Source organism: Amblyomma americanum, chromosome 11, assembly GCF_052857255.1.
Source record: "Amblyomma americanum isolate KBUSLIRL-KWMA chromosome 11, ASM5285725v1, whole genome shotgun sequence".
Classification (NCBI taxonomy): Eukaryota; Metazoa; Arthropoda; class Arachnida; order Ixodida; family Ixodidae; genus Amblyomma; species Amblyomma americanum.
This window is the reverse complement of record NC_135507.1, coordinates 76,435,992-76,452,776: the sequence shown is the minus strand read 5'-3', so window position 1 is coordinate 76,452,776 and position 16,785 is coordinate 76,435,992.

Sequence of the window (16,785 nt, the reverse complement as noted above, 5' to 3'; positions counted from 1 at the left end):
TTCCCACTTTCGTCGGGATGCATAGACCTCCATGTGTCAAGAAATCAAAGGAACACCTTCTTTCATTATGTTTTGCCACTGCGATAGCATTCGCGCTTGGTCATGGATTTATCGGAATGAGGTTACTTCCAATCATGCGACATAACTTCTTTCCAGCTAAACGGAATCCTGCAGTCTTTTGACGTCATTTTCATCCAACCAATCAGTGAGTTCATCTTCCATGACAAATTTTCCTTTCGGTGAGACTTCTCATGCTAACGCAATAAGAAAACCGTGGCTTAACACGCAAACTGATTCCAATGAAGAAAATCTTGTCACGCATTATTTACCTGGCGCGCTCGCCGTGGCGTAGGCTTCCCCAACGGGTGGTACCTTGCGCGAGAGAAAAGATCCTGCCAAGAGGTTACTTCCGCTAACTTGCGCAACGTGCACCGCGTCCTAACCACAAGTTGCACACACACTCTAAGCGGTTGTACATTATTTTAGACGAGACGGTGGCCCTTTCGGGGACGAATTGCGTGACAAAAAACCGTATTCCGTCTTTACAAAAGAGCAAACCAGATTGATTTCAGGGCACGTTTTTCAAAGATGTCACTCAGAAGATTCCTGCTGGAGAGTGAAATATTAAATGATTAAATTTATAATTTTTCCTTATGCTGCTTTGTTAAATATAGTAATTCAACTTTCTGTTTAAACGTGTGCTACGTATATTTAATGTATTTAAATGCTTGTTAGTGTTTTTGCAGTTTTATTTTCTGTCCACGTTCAACGTTTGCTGTCTGTACAAGATGTATGGTATATTCTTGCAAGTTTTGTTTGAAGTTGCACCTTGTCTGCCGTTACTGCTCGATAGGGCAGGAGCCCCTGCCAGGCTACGCCTTTAGCTCCTGCTTTATTGCGCGCTTGTTACCTGTTTAACAATGAATAAACTGCAATGAAAAAACTTAAATACAGAAAGGTTAATCGTTAACCTGCTACGGGTGATTCCTTAGGGTCAACTGTTTGTCTGAAACGTGCCACGTATGGGTGCAATTCTCCATCGAAAGAAACAGCTCAAGAAAGAAAACGATTCTCGTCTTCTTGGGAACCGGATTCCTGTCTTGTCAGTTGAGATTCTTACTTCAAGAACAGCAAACGATAGACGCAGAAGAAGACAGGAGACACACTGAGACGCACTAACTGATTGTTTATTCTTGTCGCACCGAATAAATAAATGCGGCCAGTGATAAACACCAAGACAGTCAGTGCCGTCAAGCACAGGGGCAAAAAAATATGGTATAGTACCTTTTTTTATTACGCACCACACCCAAGGTATTCCAGCTCCTTCGGCATAAACACACTCAGGAATCTCTGACACTAGATTCACCACTGTTCTTGATCTCAAACGATTGAAGTATTTCTTGGTTAACTGATCTTCAGCACTGTCCAGGACACGGGTCTTGCCGAAGTCTGGTGCATACTCATGAGCCTTACACTGAATGCTTATGTGACCCAAAAGCTAATTTTCATTTTTGTACCGATGCTCATACATCACCGTCATCATCATCTTTCTCAGCCTGACTACACCCACTGCAGGGCCTAGGCCTTTTCCATGTCTCTTCAATTAACCCTGTCCTTTGCCAGCTGCGCCCATCCTATGCCGGCAAACTTCCTAATCTCATCCGCCCATCTAACCTTCTGCCACCAATGCTACGTTTGCGTTCTCTTGGAATCCACTCCGTTACCGTTAAGGGCCAGCGGCTATCTTGTCTTCGCATTACATGCCCTGGCCAGCCCCATTTCTTCCCCTTGATTTCGACTAGGATGCCATTGACCCGCGTTCGTTTCCTTACCCACTGTGCCCCTTCCCGTCTCTTAACGTTACACCTACCATTTTTCTTTCCATCGCTCGCTGCATTGTCTTTAACTTAAGCTGAACCCTTTTCGTTAGCCTCCGCGTTTATGCCCCGTAGGTGAGTATCGGTAACATACATCTGTTGTAGACTTTACTCTTGAGGAATATTGGTATACTGTTATTCATGATCTGACAGAACATGCCACATGCGCTCCACCCTATTCTTATCCTTGTAGTTATTTCCCTCTAATGATCCAGATAAGCTGTCACTATCTGCCCTAAGCAGACGTATTCATTTACCACTCCAGCACCTCACTGCCAACTGTGAACTGCTGTTCCCTTGTTAGGCTGTCGAACATAACTTTGGCTTTGTGCATGTTTATTGTCAGACTCATCGTTCTGCTCTTTGTGTTTCTGATTGATTATGATTTGCAGTTCATCTCCTGAGTAACTCAGCAAGGCAATACAATCTGCTCATGCAATATGTCGTTTAAATGTCTGCAATATGGCCCGGTGCGTGCGCGCATGCGCTCTGCAGCCCGGTCGGGCCACAGGAGAAGACTGGGAAGGGGGGGGGGGGGAGGAAAAATTATTTGAGGCCAGGACTAAAGCCGAGTGAAGAAGAGCGCATCATTCGCTAAGGCCCTCTGATGAAACGCCGAGCCCGGGTGAAGCCAAGCGATCCAGGAAGGAGGGTGAGGGTAAGGGAGGATAACCGCTGGCCCTCAAGGGCAACGGAGTGGATTCCAAGAGAAGGCAAGCGTAGCAGGGGGCTGCAGAAGGTTAGATGGAGGATGAGATTAGGAAGTTTGCAGGCATAGGGTGGGCGCAGCTGGCAGAAGACAGGGTTAATTGGAGAGAAATGTGAGAGGCCTTTGCCCTGCAGGGAATGTAGTCAGGCTGATGATGATGATGATCACGATGAGAATATGTTATGTGCCGGCCCTGACCTGTGGATCGTTGGTACAATGAGCTGTGTTCTCGCCATCCGAAGCGGCAGAGCACTAGTATGGTGAGGAAACGGTTACGTTGACCCTTGCGGAGGACAGGAGGGAACACCACTGCGCTAGTTTCGGTTGTCAGGTCTCAAAATTTTGTAGCAAAATCTGTTGTGACAACTGTAAATTTTTTGTTGTGTTTCTCGATAGGGCACGCAGATCCCTTGCTTAATCTAAAGGAGGTGGAAGACAAAAAACTCAACGGAATTCGGAGGCACATACGCTACGCAGCGCCCGAAGAAAAGGAAGTTGCCCTTCTGTTCCTGTTCTGGCTACGATCAGAGCTACGCTACCAGATCCATCACGGCGGCGGCTTATTATCGAGCATCCCGACTAAACACATCCCACGATCGAAACAGTTAGTCTTAGCGATGTTTACGCCGGAATTTGTTTTCAATATTGCGCTTGAAATTATGATTGGTTTCTCGATGAGCGACTCCCGTGCATCTCGCTCAACGACGACCTTAGGTGCAGGTGAAGTAATGACCAGGTCGGCGTATCGCTCTACGAAGTTTCAGTGTGAAGGAAAACCACAGCAGATGCACGACAGGTCTATCAATGATATCGGCATTTGGCTCGTCGTGGAAGTTGTAACGATGATTATGGCGAATATGAAGGCAACAAGAGCGTTAGCAATGCAATTTGCAGAAATTGCCAAGGTATGGCAGCATATACAGAGGTCTCGAAGAAAAGGCATGCGACAGTCACATTCCCCCGTACTCACCCGTGAGGCTAAAAATTCAAAGCAGGCAAAAACAGCATAAAATAAACTGAGGGCTACGCAACGCTAGACAAAAAAAAAGCTATGTGTGACTTCTGAACACAGAAACAGAGCGCCATAGATTGGCGATCTAGCTGCAGTAAATGATATCATAGCGATAATTAGGAGAATATAATGAACTCAAAGAAATCATCGGTTTCGAAGCACAAAGCTGACTAATCTTCTCTTGGGCGGAGCTGAAATATTTCTCAAGAAATAAAAACACAGCCGAAGTCGCGGCCGTAAGGTTAGCTTCAAGATTAGACTAAGAAACTTGCTAGGATAGGTTGAGCACTGTTAGCGCAGGTCAAATATCCTTAAAGGGCAAATGAAAAGGTTTTAGAATTCGATTAGTTTAACCAAGCGGAATGTGCGAACCTTGCAGGTAAAGCTTCATTGCGACGTCTTTCTGCGCTATCATTTAAAATGGTGACGTAATCAATGACTCAAGCAGAGTCGGCTTTCAGGCTTCTCTGCAGTGCACAGCGACAGGCAGAGGCCACAATGATGACGTCACGTACCAGCGAAGAAGCGGTTGTTTCAAGGAGGAAAACGAATGCCGTCGAAGGTGAAGCTCACAAAGCATAGTTTGGCGGCATCGGAAGACGCGCAGCAGCATGTAGACGAAGGCAGTTGACATCTCAAATTTTAGCAACTATGACGTCACAACGAGTTTCCCCGCGCTCTTCCAACGCAGAGAGGAGACGCCTGAACATCGTCGAGTTTTTAATCAGCTATTACGTAACCATTTAAAATGCTAGCGCAAAATTGCTTCGAAAAATTTATCTAAAGGCTTCCTAGATTCGAATTCTTTAATAACCTAGAATTGTCATAAAACCATTTCCCTTTCCTTTTAAAGTTCACAGGAAGTGGCCGCTATCTACGAGTGTATGTGAGCTGGCTGATGGAAATGACGGGTAACTGTAAACTCTCATTTTCCGGCTTGCGGTGCCTCTACCACACATTCACCGATACGCGATTTCCTATCGACGCATGCGCAAGAAAACGAGATATTTCTGAGGACGTAAACGCACAATTAAAAGCCACAATCCCCGTTGCTCTCTTTAGGCAATCGATTAGTGGATATTTCCTGAACGCCGAAGACGGCTGTTCGAATCCGCTTTTTACTGACACTTCTTGTATCTTTATTAAAGACTTACTGAGACCGCGATGCCTATTTACTAATAATTTCTAGGTAAACGGCGTGAAAAAAGTATACGGAAACCACAGGAAACAAAGCCTGAGCTCTGACTCACAACCGAAAGTTTAATCACAGAAACGAAGAAATATTAGGAAAGCGCGGCAAACCATTCAAACAAGCAAACAACAACGAAAGGTACGTGTTGCTACGAGGTCTCAAGGTATAGAACCTCCCTGTAATTCAGGAATACAGATGGCTCTCTGAAGCACACCCTGTTTTTTTTTCATACGTATTAGTATTTTTTCTTAATGTGTGTTATTTTTTGTATCAGTATTTTTTTCTTCATATTAGCTGTTAATCTTCATGTTGTACATACTTATAGTTTTCTAAGATGATTTTGGCCCAAAAGTTTTGCTTAAACCACCCATTTGGTATCAGCGTTTCCGTCGTCTTGAAATTTTTTGGCCTTAACAATTAATTCGACGCAAATAATTTTGCGTTAGCCTCGGGATCTGCGTTCCCATTTAGGTTTCGTTCTGAGAAGCTTGGCAGGAAAATTTCTTGTTCGAACAAGATTTGAGACGATATGAAAGGCAAATCGGAAGTTGGTACACAAAACCGTTGCACGTGCACAGAACACAAGTGTACAGTGCAACAACATCGCGTGTCGGCGAATGTCAAGTGCGGTGTTTAGATGCGAAGCGAAAGGAAGGGTAACCATGGTATGTTTATCAATCATACTGCCACTTTCGGGCCTCTACACCGAACAGAACACATGTGTACCTTTTGCTTGAAAATGTTCACTGTGGTATATATAAACATTGCAGTTTTAGATTCAGGAAATGTGAGAGACCATGACCATGTTGCCACAACCTGAATAAAGTTGCCATACGTTTTATGGCTGAATGAGATCACACGAATTTCGTACTTCGAAGACGGCAAAGAAGACAACGCGCATATCCATCTGAATTTCAACCTCTAGATTGCAAATTGAGCTAACGTTTCGTCAAAGATATTAATGCATCTGATCACATATTTTTATTTTCTGAGCTTCTTGCAGCGCGAATAACCTAATTGTTTGCAACAAAACCAGGTAAGGTGCGCTGGCGCAGCAATACAACGTTTTGTAGTGAGCTTTTGTTGTCTTAAGATTGTCCGTATGCGTGTTTTAAGGCATTGGGATTGCCTGTGACTACAGCGTAAGCTCTTTTTCCGTTTCAAGCTCTCGAATAACCACTGAAACCTCAATACATACGGCAACTATCCTGTTTGCATTGGGATCATAACTTCCCACTTCAGTGCAGGCGGTTAGTCCCTACGTGGCCGCAAGAAAGTTCAGCACACTCTCCCCGTTGGAACTTTGGTTCAGTGACAGGTTATCAGTAAGCATAGGCGACCAACATGCTGGGCTTTTTTCTGCTTGTCTCATAAAATTGTCGCCTTCAACCTCCAGGAGCCGCCAGCCAAGTGAGTGCTTTGACGAGGCCACGAATGCGATACTTCGAGGCTTGAAGGCTTCAAGGTGTATCATTTCTGAAAACAAAGTTGTTGGGCAGGTGTATATCGTTTGTTGCACTGCCTTGTAAATATTCTGGCACTCTGCTGCCATTCGATCAAGAGACGTCTCCATAGAAATATTCTGACGGGCTTGCCCTCCAGCTTTCAACATAACCGTGGTACTTACTGTCAGATTTCGAAAGTGTACTCCTAGATCTTACAAGTTCATTAAATTTGCTCCTGGAGCGAGTAAAATAAGATGAACTGCTTAAAACGCGGCCCTATTTAAATAGAGTGGATGATCTAATTTACAGCGGGCTAAAAAAACAACAGCACTCGGGAAACCATTGTACCAGGGTGTATTAAAAATATTCAACAACAAAAGTATATTTTTGTTGTTGAACTTCGGGAACCTGGTAATAAATTGTACGAACATTGTTGTTTCGGGCATTTTACCAATCCTTCCATTATTTCCGGACAGATACTTGTTTCCTTTTTCTTTCAAATTTTCGTGCTTTAGAAATTTCTTTATATTTATACCTCCAGCCACTAGGAGCTTCAAACATGTAAGTCTAGGCGTCGGTTTGATAGCGCGGCACGGGTGGGGGCAAGAGTAAGACGCACTCTTAATTAGAAATGCTGCTGCACGCGAGGCCTGGGCTTGTGCACCCGTAAATGCTGATGTTGGTGGCCTTTACGGGCCGCTTCATCTGCTTTTTCGCTGGCCAGAATGCCCAGTGTGCTGGTATCCACTGAAATATTATGTAGTGGCATGCGACAATAGCCAAATGATGCAGATACCCGATGCCAAAGAGAATGGGCTGATGACTGATGTTGCCCAGCGAGTTGGACAGTATCTGCAGGCATGCTTTTGAGTCGGTGAACATAACCCTTCGGCTGGGCATCGATGCAGGATATAGGAAACAATTTCTTTAATGCCGTGATGTTCAGCTGTTGTAGAGGAAGTCTTCCGCTGTAGCCGGTAAAAACCACATGGCTGGTTGAGGGCACATAAAGGCCACAGGAAGAGGTTTCTTGAGTAGTTGAACCGTCGGTGAAGACGTGGGTGTGCTGGGTGAATTGCTCGGCTAAGTAGGCTAGAGTAGCTTGCAGTGCGCTGCTGCATGTGGCATGCGGCTTTTGCATCTACATTGGGAACAAACTTCACCTTTAGAGGTGAAAGTGTCAGGGGGGAAAAGACAGAGGTAGTCGTTTCTGTGGTTGATTAATAGTGAGAAGAGACAGGAGCTGCAGAGCTTGGTCAAAGCCACAGTTTAGGCGACTTATGTGGACGCTGTGCAGGAAGTGTTTCTTCCGTTGGATGACATGGCGGAGGTCGGTGCGCATAGTTTCCTGGGCGGCAATCACATCTAGCGGGAAACCGCCTGCTTCCGCCCTGTTCCTGATGCAGAGGAACTTTTTGAGAAGCCAAGGCATATCCGCAAGCAGTTGTTCCGCGCCGCCTCGAGGAACGTCTTTCTCTTTGGAGATAATAGACAGTTTTAGCTGTGCGTACGCAAAGAGTTAGCGTACGCGAGGAGTTTGCGGGGACGGTAGTGCGCATGCGCAGAACGCAAGCGCAAGCCTTGCGTCTTGCGTACGGTAGACTTGCGTACGGTAGCCAGCGGAGTTTGCTTTGCGGCGCTTGCGTGGCTTGCGTACGCTAGCTTTGACAAGATGGCGGCGCCCTGCTCGCCCGCTTCGGAATAAATACATGTCGCCGCTGGATTCTTCGACGCAATAGCTCGCTCAAATGGTAGCGGTTCGCTTTTATTTCGCCTAATCTTGCCCACACGTAGTGGTATAAGCGATAACTAGCCCCTGTTTTTCAGATAATTTGGCGATCTTCAAGCTCCTAGGCCTAACTATATTCAGTGTGTTTTCCTCGTAGCAACGACACCTGGCGAAGCAGTTTTCTAACTTTTAGCCAGATCTTGCATTTTCTTCGGTTTGCATAGTTTTTCTTCTTGGAACAAAAAAGGCTCCCAATGCACTCACAGTAGTTATCAGTAATCACGGATGAAATTTTCTTCAACCGAGCGTTGATGTGGTTTGACTTCTTGTCACTAGATGGCGCCACGTGCGCCTGAGGGACGCTACGGCACGGTCAGCTAAAACTATACTTCGGAGCGGACAGCGTAACGCACGCAGCGCCGTAGCTCTTTGGGTACGCTAGCACTTGCGTACGCACAGCTAAAACTGTCTAATCTTTGGAGCACCGGCAGACAGTAGCGCAATGTTCTTCCAATGTAGGCTTTTTAAAGAGAATCAATGAACGGCAGTTGCTGCCCCAACGTGTTCCCGCCACGAATCTCAAAACTTGCGATGCTGCACTGATCCGCTCTCGAAGATTATTGATGTGAGGTGACCACGAGAGATTGTTGTCTAAGACAACACCTAGGAATCGCTGTGATCGTACTTAATGTAGTGACCGTCCACCTAAAAGGTGCAGATATCGAGCCATCATTTTTCTGGTAAAAGTCATGGCAACACTTTTTTCTGGCGAGAGACGAAGAACTCGTGGGGCTAGGTACACCGAGATGTGCAGTAACGCTCTCTGAAGAAGTTTCTGGGTAATGATGCGTGAACTTGACGCGCTTCGGTCGCGGATGCTATCTGCATAGACTGTTATGTGCACTCCTCGCGGAAGGTTTCTTTTGAGGTATTTAAGGAGGAGGAGAAGGGACTTTAATGAAACAGGAGAGGTCTGCTTGGTTGGTTTTCGGTCTGACATGTTACTCATAAGGGTAATATTGAATAATAGAGGGCTGAGCACCGCTCCCTGAGGTACGCCCCTCTCCACTGCGTGAAAGAGTACGGGGGCATCTGGAGTGCTCATAAAAATTTGTCGTTCTTTCAGGTAGTGTCCAATCCACTTGTACAGATTTCCTCCGAGGCCAATGGTTGTCAAGGCAGCGAGTATTGCATGGTGAAAAAGTCAAAAAGCGGCCTTGATGCCAATGTAAACGGCTGTCGGTATGCACCCGGTGTGAAGGTACTCTTTCTTAATTGATGAGACGTACGCAATAACATTATCAGTCGCAGACCTGTTTCGACGGAACCCGCTCATTTCCTGAGGGTACTCAATGTGGCTTTCGAGGAACCACGTGATACGTTTCCAGATCATTCGCTCCATTAGCTTACCTACGCAGCTCAGTAGAGCGATGGGCCAGTAAGACGCGTAGCTTGTTGGCTCCTTACAAGGCTTCAAAACAGGCGCAATTTTTGCCAGCTTTCAATCTATGAGAACCTCACCAGGTGTCGAAGAAGGGAGTTGTGAGGCAGCTTTGCGATTGCGTCATAGATCACCTCATCGTGACCCGGAGACGTGCGTCTGTTTTATTCCGTGATAGGTGCCGATAGCTCTTCAACTGTGAGAGGCAGGTCCAACGCTGGCACTTCCTCCTGTGGGATTCATGAGTGACCATCTGCGGACAGTGTCGAAGGCCCTAACCGCTCTTACAGTAGTCTGCAGTATTCTTCTGGGACTTCTTTTTGGTATTTTTGTTCATGCAGAGAAAGTGCAGTGAAAGGATGAAGCTGTAGGAGTGGCGTACGCATACCTCTAACGATCCGCCAGATTTTGGTTACTGGTTGGCGCATTTATAGCATAGAAGAAAAGTCACGCCATCTTTGCCGACTGAGTTTACTCAAATAGCCCCGAATGTGACGTTGCACTCGTCGGCAGGCACGAAGGTCTTCATGTTTTTGGTGTGCAAAGCTTTCTTTTGAGCTTGCTTGCCAATAGAGCACATCCTTTAAAATACCTCATGATTTGAAGGTTGCCTATCAGTTTCAGCTTTAATTCTTGTACTTTCTCTCAGGAAATGACCCACTGTGGATACCATTTCCTCATTTCGTGTTACGGCAGTACTTCCTCTGCTTGCAGCGTCCTTGGAGGCGTCCCAGTCTGTTGATTTGATAAGGAATTTTTTGGCGCCCTCTGCGCACAGACAACAGATATGAAGACTTGGAAATGACCACTTCCACGTCTTTCCAAATCAGTGCACCAGGCAAAGTTTTTGGCAAATGAACTTGCTACACAGGTCACGTCAATGCTGCTGGTAGTTGTCAGGCCTCGGAGGTAGGTTATGCTGCCATCATTGAGCGGTTAAGTTTAATGTGTTGAGAGTTCTGCAAGCTTGGGCCCTCGGGCACATCTAGGAGAGCTGCCCCAGATTTCATTGTGCGCATTGAAGTCTCCGCAAAAAAAAAAACGTGGAGAGGGCGTCCTTCCCATCAAGTTGCTAAGCGTCGGAGCGTCGAAGGGTTGCCTGACTCAAGATATACTCCAACATCATCGTACACTTGTCTGTCCATTAGGGTTACGGCGCACACATACTCGTCGCTGTGAGGCAGGAGGTCAACCGAGGAGGCCCATCATATCTTTGCGAAAGCCCATTAGCAGTCCGCTGACATCATATGGCCGTGTTTAATGGTGAAAATAGTATCCGTGCCGTCTAAAAATTTCCTCGACGCGCGACTCTGAGATAACTATGAAATAGAACTAATACGCTCGCACGAGCTGCCGGAATTCGGAGAGCTTCGAGCGTAAACCAAGGGCGCACCACTGAACAATGGTACATGTGCAAAAGATGTTGTGGATTGTCAGCTGCGGAGACGCTGTCGCTGTGGAAGCCATGATTATTGATGTTTTGTAATAGGCCCCTGCGGAGCGTAGGAGACCAAAACTAACGGCTCCATGGCAAGCACAGCTTCTACATCTGCGAGACCTCGTGCACGGGCTGGCGCGTACAAGAGCTTTAATGGCTGTAAACAGCATCGGAATTAGTGGGCATGTGATCTCTTGGTCAGTGCTTGCATTTTGCTGCCTTTCGCTGATCATCCTGTTAGGTTGCGGCGCCTTAGGCTGAGAACGAGGGTGACCGTTTGTCGGAACTTGTACGGAATGTTCCTACAGCTTTGAAGGAGGGGGAGAGCCGGCGGGCTTGCCACGTTTCTTTTTTACTGCTGCTGCATATTTGTTTGCAGCTCTCCTGTCTCGCTGCGTTGATGCATCATGGTTAATCTCTGGCATATTCGTGAAAATCATGTCAGGGTTAGGCGATGGTTTATATCGCCTCGGCAGTTTCCATTGAACTTGCTCCGTAGAGCGTGCAAGGGCAGCAGCTTCCTTTTTCATGCACCCTCTGTATGAAGCAGGGTGGGATCCATTGCAGTTCGCGCACATAGGTTGCGACCTGTTTGTGCATTCCTTTTGCGAATAAGGGCCAGCAAAGGCTTTGCATCGAAGAGGCCCTGTGCAATTGCTCAAGACATGGTCATGCCTACGGAATCTTTAGCAATGTGTTGCCGCCCCAACATATTCAGTAACTGCAGAAGGAAGACGAAGCGAGAATGCTATCTCAAGAATGCTATCTCTTTGCATCTAAATGTTTTCGTTTTTTCGGACAATTAGAGAGGCGCCACTCCTTCGTCTTGACGGCAAATAAGTGGAGGACGTTAGGCTTCCTCTGGAACCCCGTGGGTCGGTGGTAGCCGCCCAGAGGAAGCGCTTCTACCAATCGTGCGAGGCAAGCAGCCAGGCCACCATGCTGTACTCATCTGCAAGCTAAAACTCGGTGCACGACGGGCTCGTCCCAGTGATAAGCAAAAAAGCGTACGAGTGAGGATTCGTCATCATCAAGTTCATGTACTGTCATCACGACGCGTGGTGCATCGGCATATAGAGCACAGTTTGCGCCTGAAACGCCCGCCAACAACCGCAACCTGCTGGACAGACAAGCTTCGTCGGTGTTCCTCGAGGCACTTGTCCCGAGGGTGATAGAGGACGTGAAGATCAAAAGCCCAATCAACCTCTTTGCCATCGATGTAACGGAGCGGAGCGCCCTGGAAAGTCTAGCCACCATCGGGAAGATCGAAGACATCCCCGTCCACTCTCTTGTTCTTGAAATCAATGTCATAACCACAGGCGTCATTTACGACATCGACGCGACCATCTCTGGCTGCGACCTGCCGATACTCATTTACAAGCAATGAACAGCACCGAAATAACCAAGGTTCAGTGCCTTGGCGAGTCAAGGTGCGTCAAGCCCACTTTTAAGGGCGACTGTATCCCTTCGCATGTGAAGGCTGGCCAATTTCGACATGCAGTTCGCCCATTCTTCCCGAAGCAGCTTCAGAGTCAGAAGTGCATGAAAATTGGGAATGTCAGGGATGTTTGTAATAACACCATAGCGTGCCCGCGCTGCTACGAGCCACATAGCAGTGACATTTGCCGCGCTACTGTCTTGAAGTGCGCCAACTGCACTGGCCCTCATGGCGCTTCTTCAAAAGCCTGTCCTAGCCTGAAGAAAAAATTGGTGGTGTTGAACCTATCGGTGCGATACCATTCAAGGCACAGAGAGGCTCCAGCTATGGAGCGTCGACGCCGTTCTTGTCGCCGATGATCTACTAGACAAGCGGCTGACAGCGGCACGCAAGCCCTCAGCGCTCCTGCTGCTTGTCCTCACGCTCCACAGAGTAATGTATGCCCGGTGACTGGTGAAGCTGGAATGAGTGCTTCAGGGGTGACGTGGCCGCCACTGCCCCAGCCAAGCTCGACCTTAGTGTCTGAGCAGTCACCACGCCTCCACTGCCCTACGCCTACAGCTGAGCGAGCCCAAAACAGTGATCCAGCCCTAGTAGAGGAAGAGCAGGTGATCGCCATCTTGAGGTCCCTTTCCAAGCAGCACAGGTAATCGGCCCAATATTGCAACAGGGTGGTTCCATCTTGATCCTTTGTAGGGCCGGCTTTTGCCAATACGGTTCCAATGTTGGGCCGATTACCTGTGCTGCTTGGGTTATGAACGCCAGGCTTGTGATGCTGTCTAGCCTTCTCTCGCCAGCAGCACGTAATGCATTGCAGGTACTCGAAGCGGTTAATCCAGTCTCTGCAGCTTTCCAGTAGCAGGCACAATCGCTCTCCTAGCATTACCATTTGAAAGCCAAGTCAGACAAGCATCCTTTTTTCCAGTGGAATGCCCGATGACTCAATTCCCGCAATTCGGACATTCGCGAATACGTCTATAAATACAGATTTCCAATCCTTGTGATTTGTGAGCCCAATTTACAAAAGCCCATCCAAATTTCTGGCTATGAAGCGTTTGCATCATCCACGCACAGGGGAAACAGCAAGGTCGTCGTCGACATTCGAAGGTAGCTTACTTATGTGCACCATACGTTTCTCCCTCATAACCATAACCAGTACGTCTGTCTAATGGTGAAAAGGCACACCCTGACGTTTCCACTTGTGGGCGCGCACTTATCTCAAACAACACGCTTTGATGCCGGCAGACTGAGGAACTTGCTGGCTCTCACACCTGAGCTTTGGATCATCACTCGTGACTTAAATGCTCATCACGCCATGTGGGAAAGTATCCGCATGAATTAATTCGAAGGGAGGAAGTCTTGTCTTTTTCTGCTCTGACCACGACCTACAATGCCTTAACGACGATTCTGCAACGTGCATTCGCGGACAGTCTTACAGCAGCTGTCTAGACTTGGCGTTTGTGTTTCGATGCGTTGCGAGACGCGTCCGGATGTTTGCCGATCTAGAAACGAATGAAATTGACCACATCCCCACATATATTATCGTTTGAGGTCTCGCTGAATGCAGATCTGCCGAAAGTTTGCAGCTCATAGACTGGTCTAGGTTTAATACTTTTATGGAAGATGCCTGCAGAAAAGACATTTCAACAACAGGCATTGAACAGCGAACCAAGGAGGTTATTGAAAATACGACATGCTTCTTCACTCCAATGCTAAAGTTCACAGAGTTTGATGTGGAGCTGCAGCGCTTTCGATCACTTCGATGAAAAGCAGAGAGAAGATACAGGCGCACAAATTCGCTGCTCCACTTAAGGTATGCAAGGCGCACGCAGAAGAAAGTCTAGTGCAGAATTCAAATCTTGCAAGCTGACCATTGGAAGGCATTCTGTGAATCGCTGGATCCTCGAAAGCCTCTTTCACGCATTTGGTGTGCGGTGCGTGGTCTACGAACATCTCCTCAGCAGCTCCAACCATTCACGTCGCTGGCACTTCACCAAGGACGTAGCGAAGCGGAAATTTCTGAAGACTTGCGCAAGAATAGCAGGCCCCAAGATCCCATCCACCACTCTGAATTGATGCGAAGTGCCTAGATGTAGAGACTCGCGTATGGAACTTGTTTTCTGCATGGAAGAACTAGACGGCGCCATGTCGGCTTGCTGACTGTCTTCATTGTCGGGGCCCGATGGAGTAACATACTCTGCACTTGCAAGCCATGGTCAGGTTTCTCTACGTGCTCTTTTAGAGCACTTCAACTCATCATGGTGTGCGGGTACAGTTCTGGACGCGCGGAATTCAAGTCGTCTGGTTCCAGTGGCTAGTTGCGTAGGCAAACGCATGGAAAGGATGGTGCTTAAGCACATTGAGTGGTATCTCGAGCGCTACCAAATATGCCTAGATGTAATGTCCGGTTTTCGGCGTGGAGGTTCGTCTACTGATAGCGCGATTGACCTTGTGTCATCAGTTCAACATCAGAAGCATCTGAAGAGCTTGACCGCGGCGTTCTTTCTTGGTGTTAAAAGGGCGTATAATAACTTCACTCATCAAGCTGTTTGGGAATCACTGGAATGTGCAGAACTTGGTGGTTGCCTGCTCTGCTGAATACCCAATTGTCTATCCAACAGATCACTATTTATGCAGATTGAGGACGGAAAAAATCTTCACATTTACTTGCCGTGGGGTCCCATACGGTGGAGTGGTTATCCTAACGCTTTTCAATCTTGCGCTTGTCGGCCTTATCGATATACTACCAGTGTCGGCGTAACTCTCAGTATACGCGGATGATATTTGTTTCTGGGCATCAGGAATTACGCGACCACAACTTCGAGCAAGGCTTCAAAAGTTGGCACGCAATTTTACGGCCTACCTCCGCCTGCAAGGCCTGGCGATTTCTACTAGAAAATGTTCCTTTGTTGCGTTTACAGGCAAGAGCATGTCCCATTATCGCGTATGTAGAATTGGCACAATACCCCACGAAAGTAGCCATCGCTTCCTTGCAGTAATCATCGATACTAATCTAACATGGAGCCCTTATGTATGAAAGGCGACTGGCATCGATGAAAAGGCGACTGGCATCGATCGTTCACTCTCTCCTTTCTCGGAGGGAAGTCGTGTAGAGCATCAATGCAGTCGATACTCCAGCTGTACACCACATAATTCAAGGGATTTCTTCGGTACAGTACCCCGGGACTAGGAAACTTGAGGAAAACGAACATACGGTGTCTACAAAGTGTCAAGCTCAAGCTCCCCGGATGTGCCTAGAAGTAACTGCCGAATTCAAGTGTTACCCTTTTAGGCAGTGTTGAATCGTAGGCGAATTCCAAGATAACTATTCAACGACGAACCTCTCGGATCTTGCCACCATCCTCAGGAACGTGAGCGGTGAACCTCCTTGTTGAAATGACGCCTTGGTCGCGTAGGTACTCTTGTAGGTCTTCATTTGAGTACGTGATTGAAGCATCTTGAATTTTTCCATAATTAACCCTGTGTGAGTAAGGTACACGGGCCTCCGCAACTACTACAGCCAGTGTAGTGTCTGCGAGCCGGCAGTTGGCAGCTTGTATTGTTGAAACTGTAACCACGAGGCTGCCACCATTGTCGATTTGAGGGCTGAGAACTTTTCTTGAGCCGACGTTACAACCGCCAAAGCTACGACGTTAGTGTTCACTTTCCTTAAGACGAGAAAGACGACGATTAGCGGACTGGCTATCTGAGCGCAGTCACTAATCTTCAGTGTTTTTTCGTACTCTGAGTACTCTTAGGTCAGTTCTTCCTTGTGTACTCGCTGTGCGACGACCTGCGGCTCCCCGCTCACCGGGAGAAAAGCACGTCAAGCGAACGTCTGGCCGCTCGGCGCCGTACCCGCCCTGACCGGGAAAGTCTCCGCCGGCTGTGCTCCTTGCAGCACTCATGGAAGCAGTGGCAACCACTTCTCCGGTGGCCACTGCAGCTCCGGCCGCAGACTAAGGCCCAGCAAACAAGAGACTGCGGCAGGAACAAGCCACCTGCGAGCCCTTGGGCGATAGTGCAGAGGAGATGGACCAAACATCCTTCACGGTTCTATCCTATAAGAAAAAAAGAGATGCTGCTGTTCCTGCGGTCTTCAGGCCTACCATCAACATAGCTCATGTCTTGCACTTCGCGCGAACTTTCCCAAAATTTCCTAAAACAAACACAACGCATGTTCCCGCCAAAGACGTGTTTATGTAAGTAGTCACTTGGCGTCCTTGCAGCCGAGTGTGACAATGGCGAGGGGGCTAGAGGGGAGGGGTGGGCAGGGACCCCGCCCGTGCCTCTTGCACGTGCTGTATCCTTCTGTGCGTGATCATTATGTCATGCCATCTAGCGCTGATTTTTTATATTATAGTCGAGTAATCGACATTAAATCTCTTTTCTAACTTTAGAGCATCAATAAAGAAGCAGACGAGCAAATATCCACCCCTGAATCCATTACCTCGTCCCCCAACTTCTTGTGCGGGTAAGCTTAAACTATCCGGCCTCCTTTTTA